The following is an 11,829-nucleotide window of genomic DNA, read 5'->3' as shown; positions in this document are numbered from 1 at the left end:
TAGGGATACATCTGCCTAAAAGAGAAGAAAATGGATGTTCTGACATTATTTCTGTGTTCTGTGCTTTTCATGCATGATGTGATTTGGATTCCTTCCAAGCCATTTACAGAGACCTACTTCTGTGTACTGTCATTTTATTGCTTTTTAATTTTTCAAGTTTATTTGTTTATGAGAGAGAAAGAAAGCATGAGTGGGGGAGGGGCAGAGAGAGAGGGAGACACTGAACCCAAAAAAGGCTCCAGGCTCTGAGCTGTCGGCACAGAGCCCGATGTGGGGCTCCAACACACAAACCAAGATCCTGACCTGAGCTGAGGTCTGACGCTTAAACAACTGAGCCACCCAGGAACCCCCTTCTGTGTACTTTTAATACCTCTGAAGTGAGGTACTTTTTTCTTTTTGGAAAACAAAACCAATAACAGTAAAAACAATTGCATCTTTCATATAACTGTGGACAGTGTCCTGAGAAGAATTTTATAGTTTTCTGGCACACATGTGTCAAAAAAATCGACATTTAAAAAAAAATTTCTGTATTGTTTATTTATTTTTAGAGAGAAAGCGAAAGACAGGAGTAAGGGATGGGCAGAGAGAGGGGGACACACAGAATCTGAAGTAGGCTCCAAGATCCAAGCTGTCAGCACAGAGCCTGATGAACTCATAAACCATGAGATCATGACTTAAGCTGAAATCGGACACTTAACTGACAGAGCCGCCCAGGCACCCCCCAAAAATTGACATTCTTAAGATGTCTATTAAAACAAAATTATTTTCTGAAGTAAATTTGAATTTTTACTTTTATTTTGTAGAAAGAAGTGGCATGAAACAGTTTAGTACAATTTATCTTTTATAAATAAATATGAACCATAAATATGAAAGATTTGTTGTTGAATAAATATAATTGAGATATATCTTCCCCAGAAGATCTGCTGTATGAAAAATTTGAATTTAAAGTAGTTCAAAAGAGCTATTGATATGGTGGTCTTTTGAATTTTAGAGGGAGAATAGCTGTTTCATACTTACAAACCTCATCAATATTAGAATGACTCAGATTTCCTAGTTTGTTAACTACCTGTAAGATAGGACTGGAGGGTGCTACTTAATTCGGTATAGTTGAATCACTAGAACAACCATTTAGTGAAGGAGATTCGGGGACCTGGAATAGGAGATACTGCTTCCTCAAAGTCCTTATGTAACACCAACATGTAGTTTGGTTCTGGAAGAATATAACTTGATATGTTATTTTATTTTCATTTAGCGTAGTTTATTTGTACAGGAATGTTTTACTTCACCAAAACATTTTTGTATCATATTTTTTAATGCAAACAAAATTTTGCTGTGTATAAATTATTTTATGGTTTCAATAATACACATGGGTTTGAAGTACATTATGAACTTGGAATTTCTAAAGTTTTTCCTTTTCAAAGTGCTATCTCACTCACCCTAAACAGAAAAGCATTTTATTTTAGTTTTTTTTTGTCTGTGAAATGATCATATGATCTATTTAAAACAACAAATTGTAATAATTCTCTGGAATAACAAAGTTTAACTATTATAATATTATGCATGAGCAATGCAATTTTCTTCATGTAGTCTCATAAAGAATTCTACATTGTCATTATACTTAGTAATTATGTTGGAAAAATATAATTACACATTATAATACACTTTCAGTATTACAAGTAATTAAAGTAAAAAAACAATTATTCTATGAATAATTCATTTTTTCTTTAAAAATCTTTTTCTTTCTTTCTTTCTTTCTTTCTTTCTTTCTTTCTTTCTTTCTTTCTTTCTTTCTTTCTTTCTTCCTTCCTTCCTTCCTTCCTTCCTTCCTTCCTTCCTTTCTTTTTCTTCCTTCTTTTCTTCCTTCCTTCCTTTCTTTCTTTCTTTCTTTTTTCTTTTTAGAAAAGAAGCCGATATCAAAGAATTGTTAGGGACTTTAAAAGGAACAAGGAACCAAACAGAGACTCTGTTAAAATGCTATGTTTTTGTATTTTGCAGAAGACATTCAGAATATCATGTAAATAAGTCATAAAACTTAAGAATGGCCGTGCTTAACTGATATGGAAGTCTTACTTCCACTCCAATACATAAAATCTAAGAATGTCCTTGGTAGAGAAGAGGACACATAGAAAAATGCACATAAATTATATTAGTCCTATGAGACCTACATATAATCAGGCTTTTCACTGCTACAAAAAAGATACTTTCATCTTCCATATTCTCTTACTTTCACAGACTACTCTTATTCAAGCTGAATGATTTAACTAAAAAGAGTATTAGACATTCCACCCATCCACTTAATTTCTTTATATGTACTTTTGTGACTCAATTATATTTATTATGACTGTTTCAGGTGATTAGTTACCATTGAGTAATATATTGGAAATTATTCCAACTCTTTTTTGGTTAAATTATCTTAAACTTTATAAAATATGACTAGAAATTTTGGGAATTTGAGGCCTGTTTTGATTATAATATCCAAATATATATTGACTGTATCTTATGTCCCAGAGAATGCTTTTTACATGTTTTAGATCACTTTTATTCCTTTTTTTTATGTTTTATTTATTTTTGAGACAGAGACAGAGCATGGGAGGGGGTGGGGGAGACACACAGAATCCAAAGCAGGCACCAGGCTCTGAGCTGTCAGCACAGAGCCTGACGCGGGGCTCGAACCCACGAATGTGAGATCATGACCTGAGCTGAAGTCGGAGACTTAACCAACTGAGCCACACAGGGGCCCCAGGTCACTTTTATTCTTACAGAAATTCTAAGAGGTAGTCGCGATTAGAAAACCCATTTTTCAGGTAAGAAAATCTGGCCTTAGAGAGATAAGTTACTTGCTCAAATAACTTACAAAGAGTTTGAAAAACCATCCAGTCTAAGAGGATGTATTTTAACCACTATGCTACAGTATGACCTCGGACTTTAACCAGCATTCCTAGAATTGTTTGAGAAATACCCAAATTAGTTAATTATGGCTATCAGAGATCAGATTGTGCTATACTGTTTAAACTATATCATCAATCTGAGGATATATGTCTATGGCAATTATATCTAGATGATTGATAGATGATAGATTTCTCAACAAATATTTCTTAAGTACCATGCATAGCCAATCATAAATAGTTTCATAAAAAGAGATATTACATTTAGAAGTACTTTCTGTGATGCATACCCATCTTTCAATTCCATTGACTTCAAAAATTACACCTGATCAACTTTGAGGCTTCAGTACAGTAGCCTTTCAATAATCTCATCATGGACCAACAATGTTTACTTCTTTCATAATACAGTAGCAATGGCAGGGCTTGAAGTTAGACCTGAGTTCTAGTTTTATTTTGCCATTGCTAACTCTGCAAAGTCAAAGAGTTGCTTAAACTTGTCCTGTGTATAAATGTAAGGCCATGTCCCCAAGGTTTAATTTATTCATTCCTAAACTGTTGATAATACCAACATCATAATGAACCATGTATATATAATTTATATAGTGATATACTGAGCCCTCAATAGATAGCAGCTAATAAACAAAATAAGCAAATTATCAGTTGATGCCTGAAAAAAGGCATCAGATACATCTTCAGACATGTGTTTAAATAGGAATAGTGGTGATGTGCAAAAGTGCAGTATTCCACTTTCCAAACAACAAAAATCTCTAGTAGGATTATATATAACATTGTTTAGGCTTGGGTTCTTGTAATGATTAAATAAAATAATATTTTTAAATATGTGAAGGTGATCAGGATACTGCATGTAAATGTCTCCCTCACCTTGCCATTTGAGAAAAACACACATAGACTTGGTATAGGTGCCTTAAAAAAATCATCTTCAATTATGAAATGTACTTAATTACTCTTGTGGAACTCTATTTTTTAAAAGAAATCAGTCTTGAAATAGAAGAAAAGAGATCTATGTCAGTGGAGAAAATTAAAAATCATGAAACAAAGAGAATGAGGAAAAGAGAAAAAAAGTTACTTTAAAAGAATGTGTACATACAAAATAGAATTTAATTTCTGCTACGAGAGAAAAAAGAGTTTTCCATTCATCTCAATTGGCTACCATTCCAGATATTTATACTTAGCCATCTATCTTCTTTAGCTGTAGTGGAGAATCTTCATGGTGTGATTAAATTACATTTAGTCTCTGTATTCATCCTGTAACAAGCCCCAGATTGATACTTGTCTACTGTCAACATCCCTGCATCTAATGGACAGTGGCAATAAAACTTTCCACATAAATTGCGCAATTAACATTTTTTTTAGTCTGTGCAAATGGAAAAGCCTGGCTTTAAAATATAAATTAACAACATCCGTTTTGTAGTACAGACGGCTGTATTCCAGGGAAGTTCAGCAAAGTATACCACCAAATGTTAGCATGACCAGTCCTGGGAAATACTGAACTCAGGTCAGTTAGAATATTTGTTTCACCTACCATTTTTGACAGCTCGTCAGCCATGAGAATCAGTGCTCCAATCATTGAAGCAAAATGACGTTCTATTTAAAGACCTTTCCCATTTCCAGAGTATATAGCGATGATTTCTTGCCTTAGTGAATTCAGTGTCCTAGGCCTTCACAAATGAATTCATCTAATTCAGTAAGGATGGGTTACATAATTTGTGGGGTCACAGGCAGAAAGAGAAGGTGAAACCCCTTGTTCAAAAGTTATTAGGAATTTCAAGATGACAACAGCAGGGCATTAAGCTGGGTACAGGGCTCTGTGTGACTATATCCAGATCATAAGTCCATAAAGCTGGCCCTGAACTTTAGAACTGTACCACAAGTAGGATCTGCAGTTCCTTTTGGTAGATTTATTAAATTATGTTTTAAACAGGTACTTGCTCCTGGATTAGGTTCTTGGACAACAGTCTAAAATTCAAACCTTGACTGTGTCAATTTGCTAGAGAGAGACAGAGAGAGAGAGAGAGAGAGGAATGAAATTAATAATAATTTGGTTCATTTCAGCCTCAAATTTTTATTTGGCATATATGGAGAAATATGAAAAGTGACAATTGAATTACTTGTTATATACACTTAGAGTCCAATTTTTTATGTATTCTCTATTAGATAAGTCAACTTCAACATGCTTTGTTTTTATACTTCAATTTCTTAGTTGTCTTCTTATTTTTGTTCTTATTATTTGAAAATTTTCCTAGTTATTTGAATATCATCTTAACTTCTATGGCACTTACAATATGCTTGCCCCTTTGCAAAATGCTATATGCATACATACAGAAAGATTAAAAAATAGATGGGTGGATGGGTGGATGGAAAAATGGATGTATAGATGGATAGATGACTGATAGATAGATAGATAGATAGATAGATAGATAGATAGATAGATAGATAGAGACTGGTAGTTTATAGCTAGCTAGCTACTGAATTCGATGAATTTAGTTCTGCCCTTGAGATCAGCTGAAAGGGTCTCAAATTCCTAAGTCCATGAGAAGCCCTACACCTCCCAATGATTTTTGCTCTTATTTTAGGATCCTCCCTGGCTCCAGACAAGTTTTTTTCTGTAACATATTGACTATACTTGCAGTTCAGAACCAAATTGAGTACCTCCCGCACCCCACCCCCAAAAGTAATTACAAAGAAAAGCAACATTAATGTGAATTCTACTTCTGGCCATAATGGAATTACTGGGATGTATTTACCCCTCACCATAAATAATAATTAGACAAAATGTAAGGAAAAATGTTTTCACATATTCAACAGCAGGTAGTACAAGGCAGAAATCCTTGAGAAAAGGGCACAAATGAGTTCACTGAGTTTCTATAGTCTCCAAAGCTCAGGAAGAGGGAGACTGATCACCAGTTAGCAGTCTCCCCAAGTTTAATGGGTCTTTCTCCAGGTTTTGCCTGCTGTTTAGCATTGGTGCCTGACCAGAGTGCTGGGGATCTTTTTAATTACCAATTACAGGATTACAGTCATCATTAACCCAGTGAGTTTGGCCAACAAAGGTATGTTTTTACCAGCAACCTGCTCCTCCCCTGTGGGGGCCAAACTCTACTCAAATTCTCCTCCTTGCTTTACACACAGTTGCAGTTTACTTGTCTGCTCCATGGTGGCATCCTCAGACAAGAAGTCTTTCTACCCCTTCCCCAGGGTGGAGGCCCTTTGCCACTACCTCTACCTCCTCCTCTTCCAGAAGCAGTGGAATTTTGCCTGTGCCTACCTTCAGATGGGAAGAAATCCTGCCATTACCCCAGCACTTTCAGGGTCTTGCTTCTTAGGAGCAAAAGGTCTGGGAAAATGCATTTTATGCCCTGATTCAACAGTAGTTGGCCATTTCTAAAAGTCCTCACTGTGGTATAACTCTCTCTCCCATTCTGTCTGGTGAACCCCTAGCTCTGCGATAAAAACTTGCAAGTGAGGGCAATACCTCCTTGTATCTGAGGTTTCCAGTTTATCTGTCACATCAGTCCCCATTTGAAAACTGTCAAAATTATAGCTGACTTCTCCTTACCTTCTTTTAATGGAAATCACCGCTTTCACCCATACTCTGACAAAGGCAAGATGTGTCTCATTGCTTTCTGAAGGGTTTGGCACTCTTTAAAGTTTATTGCGCTCAGTTGTCCTGCAACCAACCTCAGCTCTCAGTTGGGCTTGAGGAAAGATATGATGTTATGAACTTCCTGAATTGTTTGTTTGTTATAGAATGGGGACAATGTGTTTTCATATTTCTCTACATTTTACTCAGAAGTGGGTCTACTTTTGATTACTTTTGTATTCTATATTTTGATTACTTTACAGTATTTTGATTACTGTTCTTCCTAAAGATTGCTTCCCTTGACATTGTCTCTGTTTACTTCATTTTAAAATTCTTTTTTCTTTTTGTTTACTTTGGTATGTGTCTTTTCTATAGGAGCTTCTCCTACCCCCCACCCTCATTTCTTAGAATCTGTATGGTCAGTCTTAGGGCACATTCACTGGTGGGTCCAACACTGGAATGTTTCATTGAAGGACACCCATTCTCTACACCTCCCCAGCATATATGATGTCTGTATCAGTTACCATACACAGAAATACCTCTTTTCCACAGGTTATACATTCGTGACCATAAATGTTCTACAAGTCAAGGAGTTAAAATGGAATGTCCTTGTTTAATTACTTTGCTCTTATGTATTCCCTGATCTAAAGCCTTTCCAGATCATTCTCAATCTTTTGAAGATGATCAGCGCTTCATCTTTACCTTTCTAGGATAAACCCAGTATTTCGGCTGTAATGGTGAGAGTGTAAATGACCCAGGTTCCCGAGAAAGATAGTTAACATAGTTTTCTGTCTTCAGCACCACTTTTCAATTCCACCTTCAGAAAAAAAATGTTGCCTCAAATTCATAAGTTGATTTGGTAATGGTAAAGGTTACAACACCTATAAATCCTTATAGCTATCTCTGGCTTTTTATTTTTTTCCCATAAACATCATTTCTTTTATAGCTAGTTTACTTCTCATAATTTTGTTGATATCTCTTATCCACTTTTGTCTGCCTTCCTATTACATTTGTCTTTCTAGGCTTATACTTTTCTATTCCTTTCCTGCTATTTTACTTCATATTATGGGAGGTGTGATATACACAATTCACACATGCATGTATACATGACTACCAAATTTAGCCAGACATAACTTGTAATTATTGACTCCCTACACTCCAAATTATTTTAATATTCTCCTTTACTATATCCAAATATGCATCATTTAGTCTCCAATCCATATTTGAAACTGTTAATGATTAATCAATTGGCTGATAAGCATTCTTCAACTCCTCATTAAAGCAATAGTCAAAATCGGCTGGTTAAAATTGTTTGTGAGCACCACTGTCACCATCATTATAATCATGAACATCTGTGTCAGTTTCCTATATGTCAGACACTTACATACACTCTTTCCTATCCATTTATAGATATTTTTCATTTAAAACTAGAACAATCATTAGCCCCAAATATTTGCAAAACAAATATCTGATGAGCCTATACCCAAAATATATAAGGAACTCATATAATTCAACAGCAAACAAAAACACAAACAAAAAATCCAACAGCAAAATAAAAGTGGATGAAGGGCCTGAATAGATACTTTTCAAAGAAGACAGATTGATGAAAAGGTACAGAACATCACTAATCATTAGAAAAATGCAAATCCAAACCACAATGAGATATCATCTCACCCCTGTTAGAATGGCTGTCATTTAAAAAGATAAGAGAAGTGTGCCTGGGTGGCTTGGTCAGTTGAGTGTCTGAATTAGGGTCAGGTCATGATCTCACAGCTCATGAGTTTGAGCCTTGTGTCGAGTTCTTATGTTGACAGCTCAGAGCCTGAAGCCTGCTTCAGATTCAGTGTCTCTCTGTCTCTCTACCCCACACTTGCTCTCTCTCTCTCAAAAATAAATATTAAAAAAAAAAAGAGATAACAAGTGCTGGTGAGGATGTAGAGAAGAAAGAACACTTGTACATTGTTGGTGGGTATGTAAATTGGTACAGTAACAATACAAAAAATATGGAAGTTCATCAAAAAATGAAACATTTAAGTACCATACAATCAAACCATTCCACTTCTGGATACGCTCTCCAAAGGAAATCAAATCAGTATCTCAAAGAGGTACCTGCAACCTTGTGTGAATCACAGCATTATTCACAAAACCAAGATACAGAAATATAGAAAATTATTCAGCCAGGAAAAAGGAAGTCTTGCCACTTGTGACAACATGGAAGAGCCTAGAGGACATAATGTTTTGTGAAATAAGCCAGACACAGAAGACCAATATTGTACGATCTCACTTATATGTGGAATCAGAAAGAAGAAAGATCGAAGCAGAAATGGTACTTGCCATGGATTAGGGGTGGGAGAAATGAGGACAAATTGGTCAAAGGAGACAAACTGTCAATTATGAGATGCATATACTCTGGAGATCTCCTGTACAGCATGATGACTGTGGTTAATTATACTGTACTGCATACCTGAAGTCTGCTAAGGGAGTAGATCTTATGTGTTATTACTGTTCAAACACACACACAGGTAACTATGTGAGGTGATGGATATGTTAATTTGCTTGGTGATGGTAATCATTTCACAATGTCTACAAATATCAAATCAAAATACTGTACATATTAAACATACAATTTTTACTTATCAGTTATACCTCAATAAAGCTGGAAAAAATAAAAAAATGAAAGCAGAGAATTTGAATGGCAGAGTCAAAATCTATAACCTCCCTAACAAGAGTGTCTGCTCTTCACCATTATGTTGTCACTGACACCATAAAAGTATTATTAATTAAACACTAATAACATGTTTGATACGCCAGTAAATGTCAATATTAGTTCTGTTTCACCTCATGATTGAGTCTTCCACAAAGCTTTTATTAAACCCCCTCTAACAACCCCCTAAAAAGTTATCCCAAAGTTAATAGCATTAATCAAATAATCTAATCTTAAATTAAAATGTTATATATTCATACTTTAGAGTCATTGAAATATGGGAGTAATAATTACCTTCTGTTCTATAAATGTTCCATTTAGCAGAATGTCTAAATGTATGTTTAGCAGATATGACATATGGGCTGATTTCATATTATGATCCACTTTTATATATTATATATTATATGCTGCTATTTTATACATAATATCTTTGTATGGTGAACCACTTGTTCCAAGTTACCTCTGTCTTTCCCGGTTTTAGCACTGAGTCTGCCATTCAGGAAAAGTCCTAAGTCCCAAGCAAACCAGATGCTCAGTTGCCCTGTGTCTTTATTATATATTCTGAGCATTCAGAAACATAGAGGCTAGAAGAGAAGCAAGGACATTCCATGTTGAGATTCAAAAACACACAGCACTTTAAAGTTGAAAACACATATTGCTCACAAGACATAACGACACTGCCTTTGTTTTCCTTCATTCCTGTCATAAATTGTATGGTATTGAGGCTCATCAATCCTAGAGTTACATAGTGGTTACATTTAAGGTCTCATAGCAAAAGTAGGTATCTATTAGGAAAACAAAACATATTTCCTATGGGAGAGGAGTCTTTTCAGGGTGGACATGTCCAAAGTCACCACACAGGGTGGGGAGAGAAAGAAGGTCACGAGTAGATGCTGGCACAGTGTGAATAGAAAAGTGGGGGGGGGGGATACTCTGAGAAGGGAATTGTGTAGGTAAAGTAGAATAGTAGTGGTCTTGACTAACAGCAGTCTTGAATGCTCAGTTGAGGGTTCAGATTTTCTCAGATATAAGAGAGAAAGTACATTTATAAGATGATGAAAATGGACTTTTTGAAAGACCAAACTACTCTAGCATGGATGGATGGCCTAAAAGAGAGGATGCTCATCTAGAAAACTCTTACAGAGAAATTTGGCTCCTGTAGGCCTGGCTTGTTTTGAAAAACAAGAGAGAAGGAATCATTCGTCCTTGGATCTGGAAAAGGTTTATCAGAAGAGGAGAAAATTCTCACTTCCATGTCTTCCCAGTGATAGGGATTATTCTTATGTTAACAGCTCCTGAGCAAAGGGCTATGTGTGCCTAATTAGGAAATACAGTGTACAATACCGTGTTTCATAAGTAATGACAGGGAGAATAGTGCTTACTATATAGTGTGTTTTAAGGAAAACTCTGAATCTGGTTAGGTATGTTCCTAAGCTCTTGGTTTCACCTCATGTTGTTACAATTCCATTCTACCTTGCTCTTGTATCTCTTCATTCTTTAACCCAAACAATGACTATTCTCAGTTTTAAACATTCATGCAAGGAGCTGGTCTGAGTGGTACTTCAAAGCAAATGAAACAGCCAGGTGAAAGTAAAAAGAGGCACACATGATGGATAATGTTCAGAGTCAAGCTTTCAGTCTTCTTTCTTACCGTTTCATGCATCCGTTCATAAGGAGATTTGACTCAACATTACAGATACAATATCATTAGACAAACATTTTCCTCATTGAGTTCCAGGACTTTCTTCACTGGCTAAATAAGCACCGAGAGTTTTATTTTTAGCAAGGCACTTTTTCGGATTCTGAGGACTTGGTCTATCTTATCTAACCATTAGCTCAGGATTACCAGATCGCATGACAATAAGGCAAGAGAATATACGGTTCTGAACATTTGTTTGTTTTTTCCTAGATCAATTTCCTCTTTTTTATTTCATTTCTTCTTGGAATTTAACAGCATATTTTGTTCACTGTTCCATGACTTTGCATTTTCCTTCTCTAGGTATATTTTATGTTATTCTACAGACTGCATCATTTAATTTGTGAATTATTTCTGCAAAAAAAAAAAGTTTAAGATGTCAAAAATAAAAAAAAAAAGAAAATCTCAACAACCAGCATTGTATTTAGATGGAAAGGGTGGTGCTGTGTCTCAGTCTATTCACAGTAGTTAACAGGTGTGAATTGCTTCCTCACTAGCATAAATTTCCTGCTGTGAAGCCCTTTGTTCACTTCATGCTGCTTTCCTGCTCTATTATGACTGCAAAAATACCTGATTCTACCTTAATGTAATTTTAAATGCTTTACTGCTTTGAATAATGTTTATCTGGAAGACCCTTCCTGAAATGAAAGTGAATACAGTAAAGCAAACAAGTACCACATACCTGTACAAGTCTAGAAAGACTGCAGGCTATTGCATACACACACAGACATGCATAAATCATATATACATTTATGCACACATATATTTAATTTTTTAATGTTTTTTAATTTATTTTTGAGAGACAGAGAGAGACAGCGAGAGCAGGGATGGGTCAGAGAGAGAGGGAGATACAGAATCTGAATCAAGCTCCAGGCTCTGAGCTAGCCGCCAGCACAGAGCCCGATGTGGGCCCGAACCCATGAACCATGAGATCATGACCCGA

This window comes from Suricata suricatta, chromosome 4 (genome assembly GCF_006229205.1).
Source record: "Suricata suricatta isolate VVHF042 chromosome 4, meerkat_22Aug2017_6uvM2_HiC, whole genome shotgun sequence".
NCBI classification, from domain to species: domain Eukaryota; kingdom Metazoa; phylum Chordata; class Mammalia; order Carnivora; family Herpestidae; genus Suricata; species Suricata suricatta.
The sequence above is the reverse complement of the archived record's forward strand: the minus strand, read 5'-3'. Positions refer to the sequence as shown.